Here is an 11,900-nt window from a genome sequence, read left to right as displayed (position 1 = left end):
GTCCCCAGGCTTGCGGCTGCATCCCTCCCATCTCTGCCTTCATCTTCATGTGGCTTCTCCTCTGTGTCTGTGCCTCTCCTCTTTTGTCTCTCATAAGGACTCTCTCAATTGGATTGAGGGCCACCCTAACCCAAGATGACCTCACCTTGAAATCCTTAACTACGTATACAAAGACGCTTTTCCCAGATATGGTCCTGTTCACGTGTTCTGGGGGGACACATCTTTTGGGACCATGACCCTCATTTTAGGAGATTACCAAGGTCCCGTATAGACTGGCACAGACAGCAGCCACGTGGGTGGGGGTCTGGGCAGAATGAGGACCCTGGAATCACCTGGAAAGGATGAAGTCCTGGCTGCATTAGGTGAGCTCTTCCACCATGGGAGCCGTGGAAACAGCCACTCCACTTTGTCCGTGGAAAGAGATCCAGTGCCAAGTCTAGAAGTGGTTACCTTGCAAAGCTGTCTCTTCTGGGATTTCATCATCAATAGCATCATGTAACTAATAACTACGGGCTTGGGGGAATCGTTTTCTGGCACGTGATGACAGCAATGTCACTTCAGGTGCAGCAAGCCTAGAATAGGAACGTTTGAAGGAGAAGAGTTTGGGAGATTGCGAAACTTGGTTTTCAAGGAAACTGAGCAGGTTTGTCAAGGTTGTCAAGGAAACTTCTCCCTTAAACTGAAGGCAGAGCTGAGGGAGCTGAACTCCAGGGATGTTTTAAAGGGGCTGCTCTGAAGCACCATCACCTGAGTGGTGGTCTCAGCGTGAGCTGGGGCTTGAGAAAAGTGTGATGAGATTAAGCCTGACTTTCTCTGACAGCTGGGGAGGGCTTTGTAAAGCACCTTGGCTTTTAAGGCAAAGGTTTGTTGCTGGAACAAAGTGTCTCCCAAAAATGGGCCGAAGCTCAAGACGTCTCTGTCCCCTTCTTGTGAGAGTCCAGGGCAGGTGGGTGTCAGGGCCCAGGCTCTGTCCCCCTTGTTTCTCCTCCCTGCTTCCAGGTGAGGGCTCCAACCAGCAGGGTGGGGTGACCAGGTGGGCATGATGCCCTCCGTCCTAGGATGCAGGCTGGCCAGGGCCCTCACCACCTCCACCCCTTCCCCTTGGTAACACGAGACACTGCGCCCCAGCTCTAAGGGGTGGGAAGGCTAGGAGGTGCAGGGTAGCTGTGAACAGGAAAAAGGGAAATGGTTTCTGACAGGCAGCTCCATGGCTCTGCTGTGAGGGTCACCTGGACGGTAGCGCACAGACTCTGGGTCCTGTGAAGCTTTGATGCTTTGTGGTTCTGGAAATCCTATAGGAGACGGTCCACAGCAGGTGAAGCTAATGCCCTGAGTGGAGGTGGTGAAGCCAAAGATCTTCAGTTCAGACTAAAGGTGATGATGTGGGCGTACATACAGGACAAAACCATCTCGTGTGAATGGACTTCAGGCACGTTTAACATGAATGCAGTCATGTTAATGCCTAACATCTTCTATCTTGTGCTTCCCATCAGGGACCCCCTCCTCAGTTTCTGGGGCTCCTGTAAGTCAGGTACAGGGGGATGGAAAGTGGGCTCTGTCCAGTGTGAGCCCTGAGTTACCCTGCATGTCAGTCTGCTCAGGACCGCTGTAACAAACACCACAGACTGGGCAGCTTGAATAACAGGCCTATCTCCCAGTCCTGGATGCTGTCGGAGATCAAGGTGTGTGCAGGCTGGCTTCTGAGGACTCTCTTCTTGGCTCGTAGACAGCCATCTTCTCCCCAGGTCCTCACATGGTCTCCCCCTGTGCCTGTGTCCTAATCTCTTCTTGTAGGACATCAATCCTATTGGATTAGGATCCACCCTAGTGACCTCATTTTTACCTTGATCACCTCTTTAAAAATCCCATCTCCAAATACAGCCACGTCCTGGGGTCCTGGGGGTTAGGGATTCAGCATGTGGATTTGGGGGGACGTGGCTGAGCCTGTACCATCCTCCTTAGGAAACGAGGGTGCCTCGGTCCTTCCTTCCCTCAAGTCACACGAGGTGATGTAATGGCTCAAGGAGAGGCCACTCGTGCAGAGTTTGTGTCCCAGCTGGGGAACCCTTCTCTGCTCTCTTTGATCAGGCAGTGGCAGTGCCAGTCCCCTCCAGAGGTGAGCAGTTCTGGGGTTTCCTGCCGTGTCTCCTGGCTTGCTGAGGTGCTCACTGTCAGGGAACCCAGGAGCCAGCAGCCTAGTGGGGATGCCGGGGACTCTCAGGGCCTTGGCAGATGTCTCTCCCGGCAGGTACCCTAGTGAAAGTGGGGAAAGTTTGGGGGATTACAGGTGGGAGAGAGTCAGTCTCGTTTATGCTTCAGGAAGACCACGTTGGGGTGGGATGTGAGATGCACTGTGGGGGCAGGGAGCTTTGTCAGGCCTGATGGAGGAACCAAGCACAAGATCGGGCTTGGGCCAGGGCTGTGGGCATAGAGGGCAATTAGTGTGGGAACTGGCCACAGACTGTTGTCGAAATATCAGCTTCCCTGTGCACTGAGGCCGAGGAGAAATACAGAGACAGGGATTTTGGAGGAAGAGAGAGATGGCTTTATTTTTCTGCCAGGCAGAAGGGAAGACACAGCTAGCTAGTGCCTCAAGAACTGGGCACCCCTCCTTGAGAATCAGGGAAGATTTTATATGTGGGGCTCTCGCAGTCCGGGGTATAGGATGAGGATCAAAGTAGTGAAGGTCTTGCATTCCTCCTTTCCTTTGCATTATTTCAAAACAGTCATAGTTGGCATCAGACCGCCCGGTAATTGGGGTCCAGCAGTCTGGTAATTGCATATGTTTGTCTCTGGTTTATCGGCCGATGAACTTGTTTCTGAAATGAAAAATTAGTGGGTGATTTGTTATGAGGGGCATATAGAATGTAAGTGCTGGACATAATAAGGTTAGGGAGTGAGAGGCAGGGGATGTAACTCACACAGAGTCAGGGGTGATGGGTGCCGAATGTAAATTACATAGTGTTAGGGAGTGAGGTTAGCTTTGTAAAGTACAAATCTAGTTACTACAAATGAGTGACAAAGTAAAACAAGGAGTGATGAACTCTTTCAGGCCAGGTAATGTTTCTTCTCTAGCCTGTTCGCTGTTCCCTTTGTTTTCCTTGTTCTCAAGGGAAGGAAAACTTCGTTTCTATTTTTGCTGCAACAAGAGTCTGGAGGAGCAGATGACAGTCACTGGGGCGCAAGGAGGGTGGGAGCCTGGGAGCCCCCAGTGTTACCGAACAAAACGTGGGTCCGCTTGCCCGAGTGCAGTAAAGCCAGTCTACTGACACCGGGGGTGGTGAAGGAAAGTGCAGCTCTAATTGTACAAGTGCCAATACAAGGAGGCCAGGTGGCCTGTGCTCTAAAACCCCGAACTCCCTGAAGGATTTCAGCAAAGAAATTTCAAAGGCCAAGTGAAGGAGGGGGGTCGCAGGGTATGTGATCAGCTGGTGCACAATTCTCTGGTTGATGGTGAGGTAACAGGCGGTTAACATTGTAAATTCTTAGGCACCAGAAGCTCCGGGGCTACCTGTTCATGATCATCAAGTAGTTAATTCCTTCCACTTGGTGGTGGAGGAAGCGTGCGTCAGACACTGTTATCTGGGTACTTCAGAGAGGACCTACAGCAGAGGACGTGGGGGAGGGCTCTGCCCTGGGAAGGCCCCGTAGGGTCCTGCTCGGTTACACCCGGTGCCTGGGCTCAGCAACCTGGGAAGGTGGGGCTGCTCCTGGGTGTGGGGAGCTGCGGGATCCCAGTCCTCTGAGGGGCCTGTTAGCCCCCAAGGTGAGATGAGGGTGCAGTGGCTGGACAGAGGCGTCTGGCCTGGGGGAGGGTTCCAGGCTGGAAATGTCACTGGAATCATCGCAGGGAGGGAGAGGGAAGGCAAAGTGGGGGCAGATGGGTCACAGCAGACTACGTGCAGGTGACTGCGGTCCTGTTGGAAGCAACTCAGAGCAAGAAAGGAGTGGCCGTCAGGGGCTCAGCTCCATCCTCTTGTTCCTTTGTAAAACCGCTGTGTCAAGAGTTTGAGACACCGCCAGGAGACGTCTGGGCCCAGTGCTGCCATGGCTTCATCAAAGGGCCCAGGGGGAACACAGAACCACTGCAGGCCCCGCTCATGTCCTCACTGGGAATGAACCCCATCAGGGCTCCTGGGCTCACAGACTTCAGGGAACCTCTGTCCTCAGGAATGGTCTTCCTCCCTCCTCTCACCTGCTGGTCAGAAGCCCAGGAACCCCCAACCTGGCTCCACCCCCAGGGCCTGGATTCAGAGGCCCAGGAACCCCCAACCTGGCTCCACCCCCAGGGCCTGGATTCTGGGACAGCTTAAGGGTAAGCAAGACCCTCATGCTCCTTTATCTGCCTGGGGGTGAGAATGTCTTAAATGCTGCAATTGACTGATTAGGGAGGGCTGAGTGTTTCCAGCAGGTATGGGTGGAAAGATGGGGCGTGAAGTTCCTAGGTCTGCAGGGTCTTCCCAGCGTGAAGATGTGTTTCCCCCGGCCAGTCAGCATCCTCCCAGGAAGCCCAGATCCAGGATTATGAGGGCAGAGGCTCTCCCCTTGCTTATCTGTAACTTCCCACGCCCACAGCAAGGAGCCTGGCTGCCACCATCTCCCATTTATCTGTGCATTGCTCCTTTCCAGGTTACATGTGCAGAGGTTTCAGAATTGTTAGCTACTACACCCTGGAAGGAACTTCGTAAAATAAAGCCCACTGTTTATATATGGGCCATTTTGCCTTTAGTCTACAGGTTCCAATCATTTCCAAAGGTAACTTAGGTCAGCAGCTTTTACCCCATCCCCTACAGTGAGTTGTTTCCATATATTTCTAACACAGTTAGACTCTGTGACATTATGTATTCCATCCTGCAACACTCCTACATCCTAAATAACTAAATCTGAATAGATTATGATTGGCCCCTTGGGCTATGCACATCTTTGCGCTTAGACAAATGTATAGTGACAGGTATCCATCCTAGAGTATCACGTGGACTACTTCAAAACCCCCACCCCATGATCTGCTATCATCTATGTAGGTTTGTCTTTCCCAGAATGTCATCAATTGGGTCATACTGTGTGCAGCCTGCTCAGACTGGATTCTTTCACTTAGCAGTATATACTGAAGATTTATCCATGTCTTTCCATAGGTTGATGGTGCATTCCTTTCTGCTGAGTAGTATTCCACTGCATGTGTATGGGAGGAAAAACAATTTTCCCTCTACTTTTCTACGTTCTTGGTTGAGGGCCCCCCTGCCCCTGTAATAAAAGACAGATTACCAGGAGACAAGCAGAAGTTTAATAACATGTATACCTTCTGAATCCAGGGGGGATACCACGGAAACTGAGTCACTCCCTGAAATGACCAAAACCATCCCCTTAAATACTGTCTTCAGCTAAAAACAGAAGAAAGATACTAGGTAAGGGGGGAAGGCCCGTTATGGCAGGTTATCATGCAAAGCACAGTAAACAAGAGTATGATTGTTTGCACATTAAAGTCAGGACCTCTCCATTGAAAAGAGTTACTTAAGATTTACTTATCCTTCTATTTTTGATGCAAAGAGGGGCATACACTTATAAATGGAGATTTCTCTATTGTAAATGTCCTTCATAAAACGGCAATCTCAGTTTTCTGAGATTTTTTTAAAAATAAATTTATTATTTTATTTTTGGCTGCATTGGGTCTTCGTTGCTGCGTGCAGGCTTTTCTCTGGTTGTGGTGAGCAGAGGCTACTCTTCATTGCAGTGTGTGGGCTTCTCATTGTGGTGGCTTTTCTTGTCGGGGAGCACAGGCTCTAGGTGTGCAGGCTTCAGTAGTTGTTGCTTGCGGGCTCTAGAGTGCAGGCTCAGTAGTTGTGGCACACCGGCTTAGTTGCTCTGTGGCATGTGGGATCTTCCCGGACCAGGGCTCAAACCCATGTTCCCTGCATTGGCAGGTGGACTCTTAACCACTGAGCCACCAGGGAAGCCTTTTTTTTTTTTTTAAAGCAGACAAATAATCCTTATGCCAGGGAGACATATTTTGGGGTGGCATATTCTACTCGCCTTGACATGGATGTACCCCAATTTGCTTATGCCTTCATCTTTTGAAGGATATCCTGATTTCTTCAAGTTTTTAGCCATTATGGAAGTGCTGCTGTGCATAATTGCATCCTTGTTTGCATTTGGACATAGATTTTCAAACCAGTTGCTTAAATACTGGAAGCATGATTGTTGGATCCCAACGTGAGACTTGTTTAGCTTTGGAAAAAACTGCCAACTTGTCTTACAAAGTGGCTGCACATGCATCCCCCCAGCTATGAGGGAGAGTTCCTCTTGTTCCTCACCCTCTAGCAATTGGTAGAGTCCTATTTTTGGAGCTTAGCAGTCCTAATAGGTGTGCTGTCTTATCTCATGATTTTAATTTGTAATTCCCTAATGGTATATGATGTTGAGCTTGTTTCTGTATGACTTTTACTATCTGTGTATCTTTTTCGGTGGGATGTCTGTTCAGATCATGCTGTCATGTTCATGCTGAGAGGAGCCCTGTCTCCTCAGGACCCGCTGGGGCTTTGGCTTCTGGGACATGCGGGGCTGAGTCCACGCTGATGGCCGGGCTTTGGGACAAGCCGGGGTCAAGTCCACACTCACAGAAGCTGGTTCTCCTCAGGATCCGCTGGGGCTTCAGCTTTGGGACACTGGGGGGTCCAGTTCATGCTGACAGGAGCCTGGTCTCCTCAGGACCTGCCGGGAGGTGATGTCACTGAGGGAAAAGGTGAGGAAAAGTGGGGAGAATGTTCCTGTGCGTTTTTGACCACTGAGGGTGTCTGTCTTCAGAGGACCCAGGAGAGGAGGGGCTTGGTGTGGAAAACTGGGGTTTTGGCCCCTTTTAGACAAAGTGCAGTAGACAGAGTGCAGTGTTGTTCTTTGGCGTGTGGTGTCTAGTTTTCCCAGCACCGCTTACTGAGGCGACTGTCCTTTCCCTGGTGTATGTTCTTGGCTCCTTTCTTGTGAATTAACTGACCACATACCTGTGGGTTTATTCCTGGGCTCCCTGCTCTGTTCCTCTGGTCTGTGGGCCTGTTTTTGTGCCAATTCCACACGTTTTGGGGACTGTAGTTTCGTAATGAAGTGTGAAGTCGGGGAGCGAGATGCCTCCAGCCCATTCTCCTGCCGCAGGGTCGCTTTGGCTCTTCTGGGTTCTTTGTGGCTCCACACACAACTTACGATTGTTTGTTCTGTTTCTATGGAAAATGTCATTGGACTTTTGGTAGGGATTGCGTTGAATGTGTACGTTAATTTGGCTAGGATGTATATATATTTTTTAATTAAAAATATTTGGGGCCACACCATGTGGCATGCAGGATGTGGGATCTTAATTTCCCAACCAGGAATGGAACCCGCGCCCCCTGCAGTGGGAGAGCAGAGTCCCAACCCCTGGACGGCCAGGGAAGTCCCACCTTAGAATTCATATTTTCACAGTATTCTTTTCACTCATGAGCACGGGGTATCTTCCCATTTATTTTTGTCTGTTCAGTTTCCTTTATCAGTGTCTCCCAGTTTTCAGTGTGCAGGTCCTTTATGTCCTTGGTGAAATTTACTCCTAGTTATCTTTTTGGATGCAATTGTAAGTGGGATTTTTTAAAAAAAATCTTTTTCTGATGGTTCATTATCAGTGTATAAAATCACAAATGATTTTTGTGCATTGATTTTTCTTTTTTTTGTATCCTGCAGCTTTACTGAATTCATTTTTTAGTTGTAACAGTTTTTTGGTGGTTGAACGTGGAAAACTAGAATTCAGAAATCCCACTGTTTCAGCTACATCCAGGTCATCCACAGCACCCAAGACATAGTGACTCCCAATATAATCTTCCCATGGTGCCTCTTGTAGTATGTGGACTCCTACAAGGGTGATTAGCATCACCACTGTGGGTGAACTGGATCTGGGTAGGGGTTGGCCTCTATAACAGAGTTTGATGTCTGCATTTCTGGCGTGGTATGACATGGTTGTTTTGATAAGTATTTTATTTTCTAATAAATTTCAAGTGTTTAAAAACTTTAAATAGCAGTATAAAGTTTTCCACATTCATAAAATACTCCAGTTTGTTTTTACTCAACTTTCACCAGCTGCCCCAGCTTTGTGGAAATGTATTTTTCCATTCGAATCCACTTTTCTTTTCTTGGAACCATCACTGGGGCTTTTCCTCACTTTAAAAACCTTGCTGGATTTAAAGTGTACAAGATGAGCATGATCTGGGTGGTTTTTCTCTATGGCTTCTTTCACTTAGGATGTTTTCAGTATTTATCCACATTGTAACATTGATCATTATTTCATTCACTTTTTCCATTGTGATTAAAAACACATAACATTTACCATTTAAGCCATTTTTTTTAAGTTTTTTTTTTTTTTTTTTTTTTGTGGTACGCGGGCCTCTCACTGTTGTGGCCTCTCCCGGTGCAGAGCACAGGCTCCGGACGCACAGGCTCAGCGGCCATGGCTCATGGGCCCAGCCGCCCCACGGCATGTGGGACCTTCCCGGACCGGGGCACGAACCCGTGTCCCCTGCATCGGCAGGTGGACTCTCAACCACTGCGCCTCCAGTGAAGCCCAGCCTGTGTCTTTTTGATTCTCATCCTCTCAGGCGATAGGCCCAGCAGTGGGTTTGCTTGATTGAATGGTATAGCTCAGTATTTACCTTTTCAAGGCACCTCCTTTGTGTTTTCCTTACTGGCTCTTACCATGTCTCACGTTGAACCAAGGGTAGGCATTTCTCGACAACCCCTTCAGCATTTATTGTTTGCAGAATTTTTGCTGATGGCCATTCTGACTGGTGTGAGCTGATAGGATTTTTGTAATTTGGATTTGCATGTCTTTAATTACTCCTAATGTTCGGCATTTGTCCCCACCTTTTTTTTTTAACATCTTTATTGCAGTATAATTGCTTTACAATGGTGTGTTAGTTTCTGCTTTATAACAAAGTGAATCAGCTGTACATATACATATATCCCCATATCTCCTCCCTCTTGCATCTCCCTCCCTCCCACCCTCCCTATCCCAACACTCTGGGTGGTCACAAAGCACCGAGCTTATCTCCCTGTGCTACGTGGATGCTTCCCACTAGCTATCTGTTTTACATATGGTTAAGGACACGGGTAGGGGGAAGGGCAAGCTGGGACAAAGTGAGAGAGTGGCATGGACTTATATATACTACCATATGTCCACACCTTTTACAATTTCTGTTAAAAAGTGAAAAAAAAACGGAGAGTACAATTAACCACCTGAAATTGTCTTCTTGAAAGGTTGCCATCAAAATTGAATTTTTTGGTCAATTTTCGACCCCAGGATTGTTTTTTAGGGCAGGTGTCATTCACAGGCCTGTAATGAGTGTGAATATTTAGTGACCGTTAGCACTGGGTTTAAAGCGGCTGTTGTGGGAAACGGCCACAAGGCGGCAGCATTTTTCCATTCCCAAATCTGGTTACTAGGGCAGCAGAGCCTTTCTGGAAGTCCTGTGCCTAGGTTGTAAATTAAAATGGAATGTGCCAGGAGAAACCCCCATAAGTTTATCTTACATTAATTCTTGTTCGTTGTTTTAGTTTTTTAATCAGGGTAATGATTAGAATATTGTTTGTCCTAGGTGTACACAATCTGGTTCATTTGTGCATTATATATATATATATATATATATATATATATATATATATATATATATATATTCCTGTACAGAGCCAATTCCCATGTAAATTATTGCAGTGTTCCATAGACCTCCCTCTTTTTAATATATGTATTTAATAGGTATTTGTACACGTATGGTAACCCTAATCTTAATTTTTCCATTCACCCCACCATTCCTTTTAGATAAGCATAGTTTGTTTTCTAAGTCTGTGAGTGTCTTTCTCTGTGGAAATATGTTCATTTGTGTCAGTTGTTAGGTAACGCCTATAAGTGATATCATAGGATATATCTTTTGCTTTCCGACTTACCTCATGTTCTGTGATTATCTCCAGGATCAACTATGGTGCCTCAAAGAGCAGTGTTTCATTGTTTTCCATGGCGAATATTCCATTTTGTACATGGACCGCTCCTTCTTTTTCCACTCATCTGGTGATGGACATTTTGGTTACTTCCATGTCTTGGTTATTGTGAAAATTCCTGTAGTGCAGCTGTTGAAACCTGTGCCTTCTCGACTCTGGACTTCTCAGGTGAGAGGCTCAGCAGTGGGCCTGCTGGATGGAATGGTGGCTCAATTTTTACGTTTAAACACAGCTCCTTTCTGTTCTCATTATTTGCTGTTACCACTTTACATCTCACCAGAAGCTAGAGGGTACAGAGTTCTCTAAAACCCCTTCAGCATTTATTGCTTGTACACTTTTTGCTGATGGTAGTTGACATGTGTGAGTTGAAAATTTTTGGAGGTTAGACTTGCATGAGTCTAATAATTCCTGATGTTGAGCTTTTATCCATTTTCCTCTTTTTTGAAAATGAGTGAGTAAAACTTACCCCTCCATACTATCTCCTTGAAAATTTGCCAGTTTTGAATTTTTTTGGCCATTCCCTACCTCCACACAATTGTTTAGGGCAGGTGTCCTTTACAGCCCTGAGTCCTTGGGAATGTTAAGTGACCATTAGCTGTGGGTTTAAAGTTGCTCTTGTGGGAAACAGCCACAAGGCGGCAGCATTTCTACATTTCCAACTCGGTTTTTGGGCAACAGAGCTTTCCTGGAAATCGTGTTAGTAAGCTGCAAATTAGAGTGGAATGTGCCAGCGAAAAGCCCTAAGAGTTTATATCTCCTAAATTATTGTTTGTTTTTTAAATTTAATTTTTATTAGCAGAGCAAATTTGATAAAAATATAGATTCTCCTAAGTGTACAGTCTCTGGTTCATCCTATCAATGTATCTGTCTATTCCTCTTTGGATCCTTTCCCGTGTATGTTATAGAGTGTTGAGTAGACCTCTCTTCGTATTCCATAGGTATTGTGTGATTATATATTTCATATGTATTAGTACATGTCTGTTAACCCCCATATCCTAATTCATACATTCCTTACACCTTTCCATTTGGTTAAACATAATTTGGTTTTCTGAATCTATGTGTGTTCTTCTCTTGGAAATTATTTCATGGGTATCAATTTTTAGGTAACACCTATAAGTGATGTCATAGGATGTCTGTCTTTCGGTTTCTTTCTTACTTCAAGTTGGGTGATTATCTGTAGATCCTTCTATGGTGGTGCCAACGGCACTGTTCCATGCTTTTTCATGGCTAATATTCCACTGTGTACATGGACGACTTCTTCTTGGTGCATTTTTCTGTTGATGGATATTTTGGTTTCTTCCAGGTCTTGGGATGGTACATGTTGCTGCAGTGCAGGATTGCCAGCCTGTGTCTTTTTGATTCTGGTCTAATCAGGTGATAACCCCATGAGTGGGCCTACCAGATCACATGGTAGCTCCATTTTTACCCTTAAACGCACCTCCAATCTGGTCTCACTACTGGCTGTTACCAGGTTTCATCCCACCGGCAGCTAAAGGGTACACAGTTCTCTAAAACCCCTTCAGCATTTATTCTTTTAGACTTTTTTTGCTGATAATCATTCTGACGGCTGTGAGGTGAACGTTTTCGTACACTGGACTTGCATGGCTTTATTAATTCCTGATGTTCAGCCTTTTTCCGTTCCCATTTTTTTAACAAAAAAAGAAAGGAAAAGAAATAGAAGCCAAATGTGCATAAATTATGCCTCTTGAAACTGTCGGTTTGAAATATGGACGTCTTTTTAATTTTTTGGTCGATATATGACCCCAGGATTTGTTTTCAGGGCAGGTGTCGTTTACAGGCCTGAAATTATTTTGAATATCAACTGACCATTAGCGCTGGGATTAAAGCTGCTGTTGTGTGAAACGGCCACAAGGTGGCAGCAGTTCTCCTTTACCAAATCTTGT

The 11,900-nt window shown here is 46.4% G+C and overlaps 1 long non-coding RNA gene across 3 annotated transcripts in view; it reads right to left on the bottom strand.

Moving 5' to 3' along the window:
• Positions 1-2,615: 2,615 nt before the first annotated feature.
• LOC309803005 overlaps positions 2,616-11,900 on the bottom strand; it is a 69,682-nt gene continuing 60,397 nt past the window's right edge. Inside the window, exons 5-6 of one of the 3 annotated variants that reach the window (XR_014293877.1) lie at positions 9,946-10,188; positions 2,616-2,819 (exon numbers count right to left, since the gene is read on the bottom strand). This is a non-coding gene — a long non-coding RNA (uncharacterized lncRNA). Of the gene's footprint in view, positions 2,820-9,909; positions 10,189-11,900 lie in introns of those variants that run through there. The other 2 variants (XR_014293878.1, XR_014293879.1) reach the window with 2 other exon arrangements.

The sequence above is a fragment of the Mesoplodon mirus genome (genome assembly GCF_964341445.2).
Source record: "Mesoplodon mirus genome assembly, chromosome: 4".
Taxonomy (NCBI): domain Eukaryota; kingdom Metazoa; phylum Chordata; class Mammalia; order Artiodactyla; family Ziphiidae; genus Mesoplodon; species Mesoplodon mirus.
Note: the sequence above shows the minus strand (reverse complement) of the source record. Positions and strands in the feature narration are given on the sequence as shown.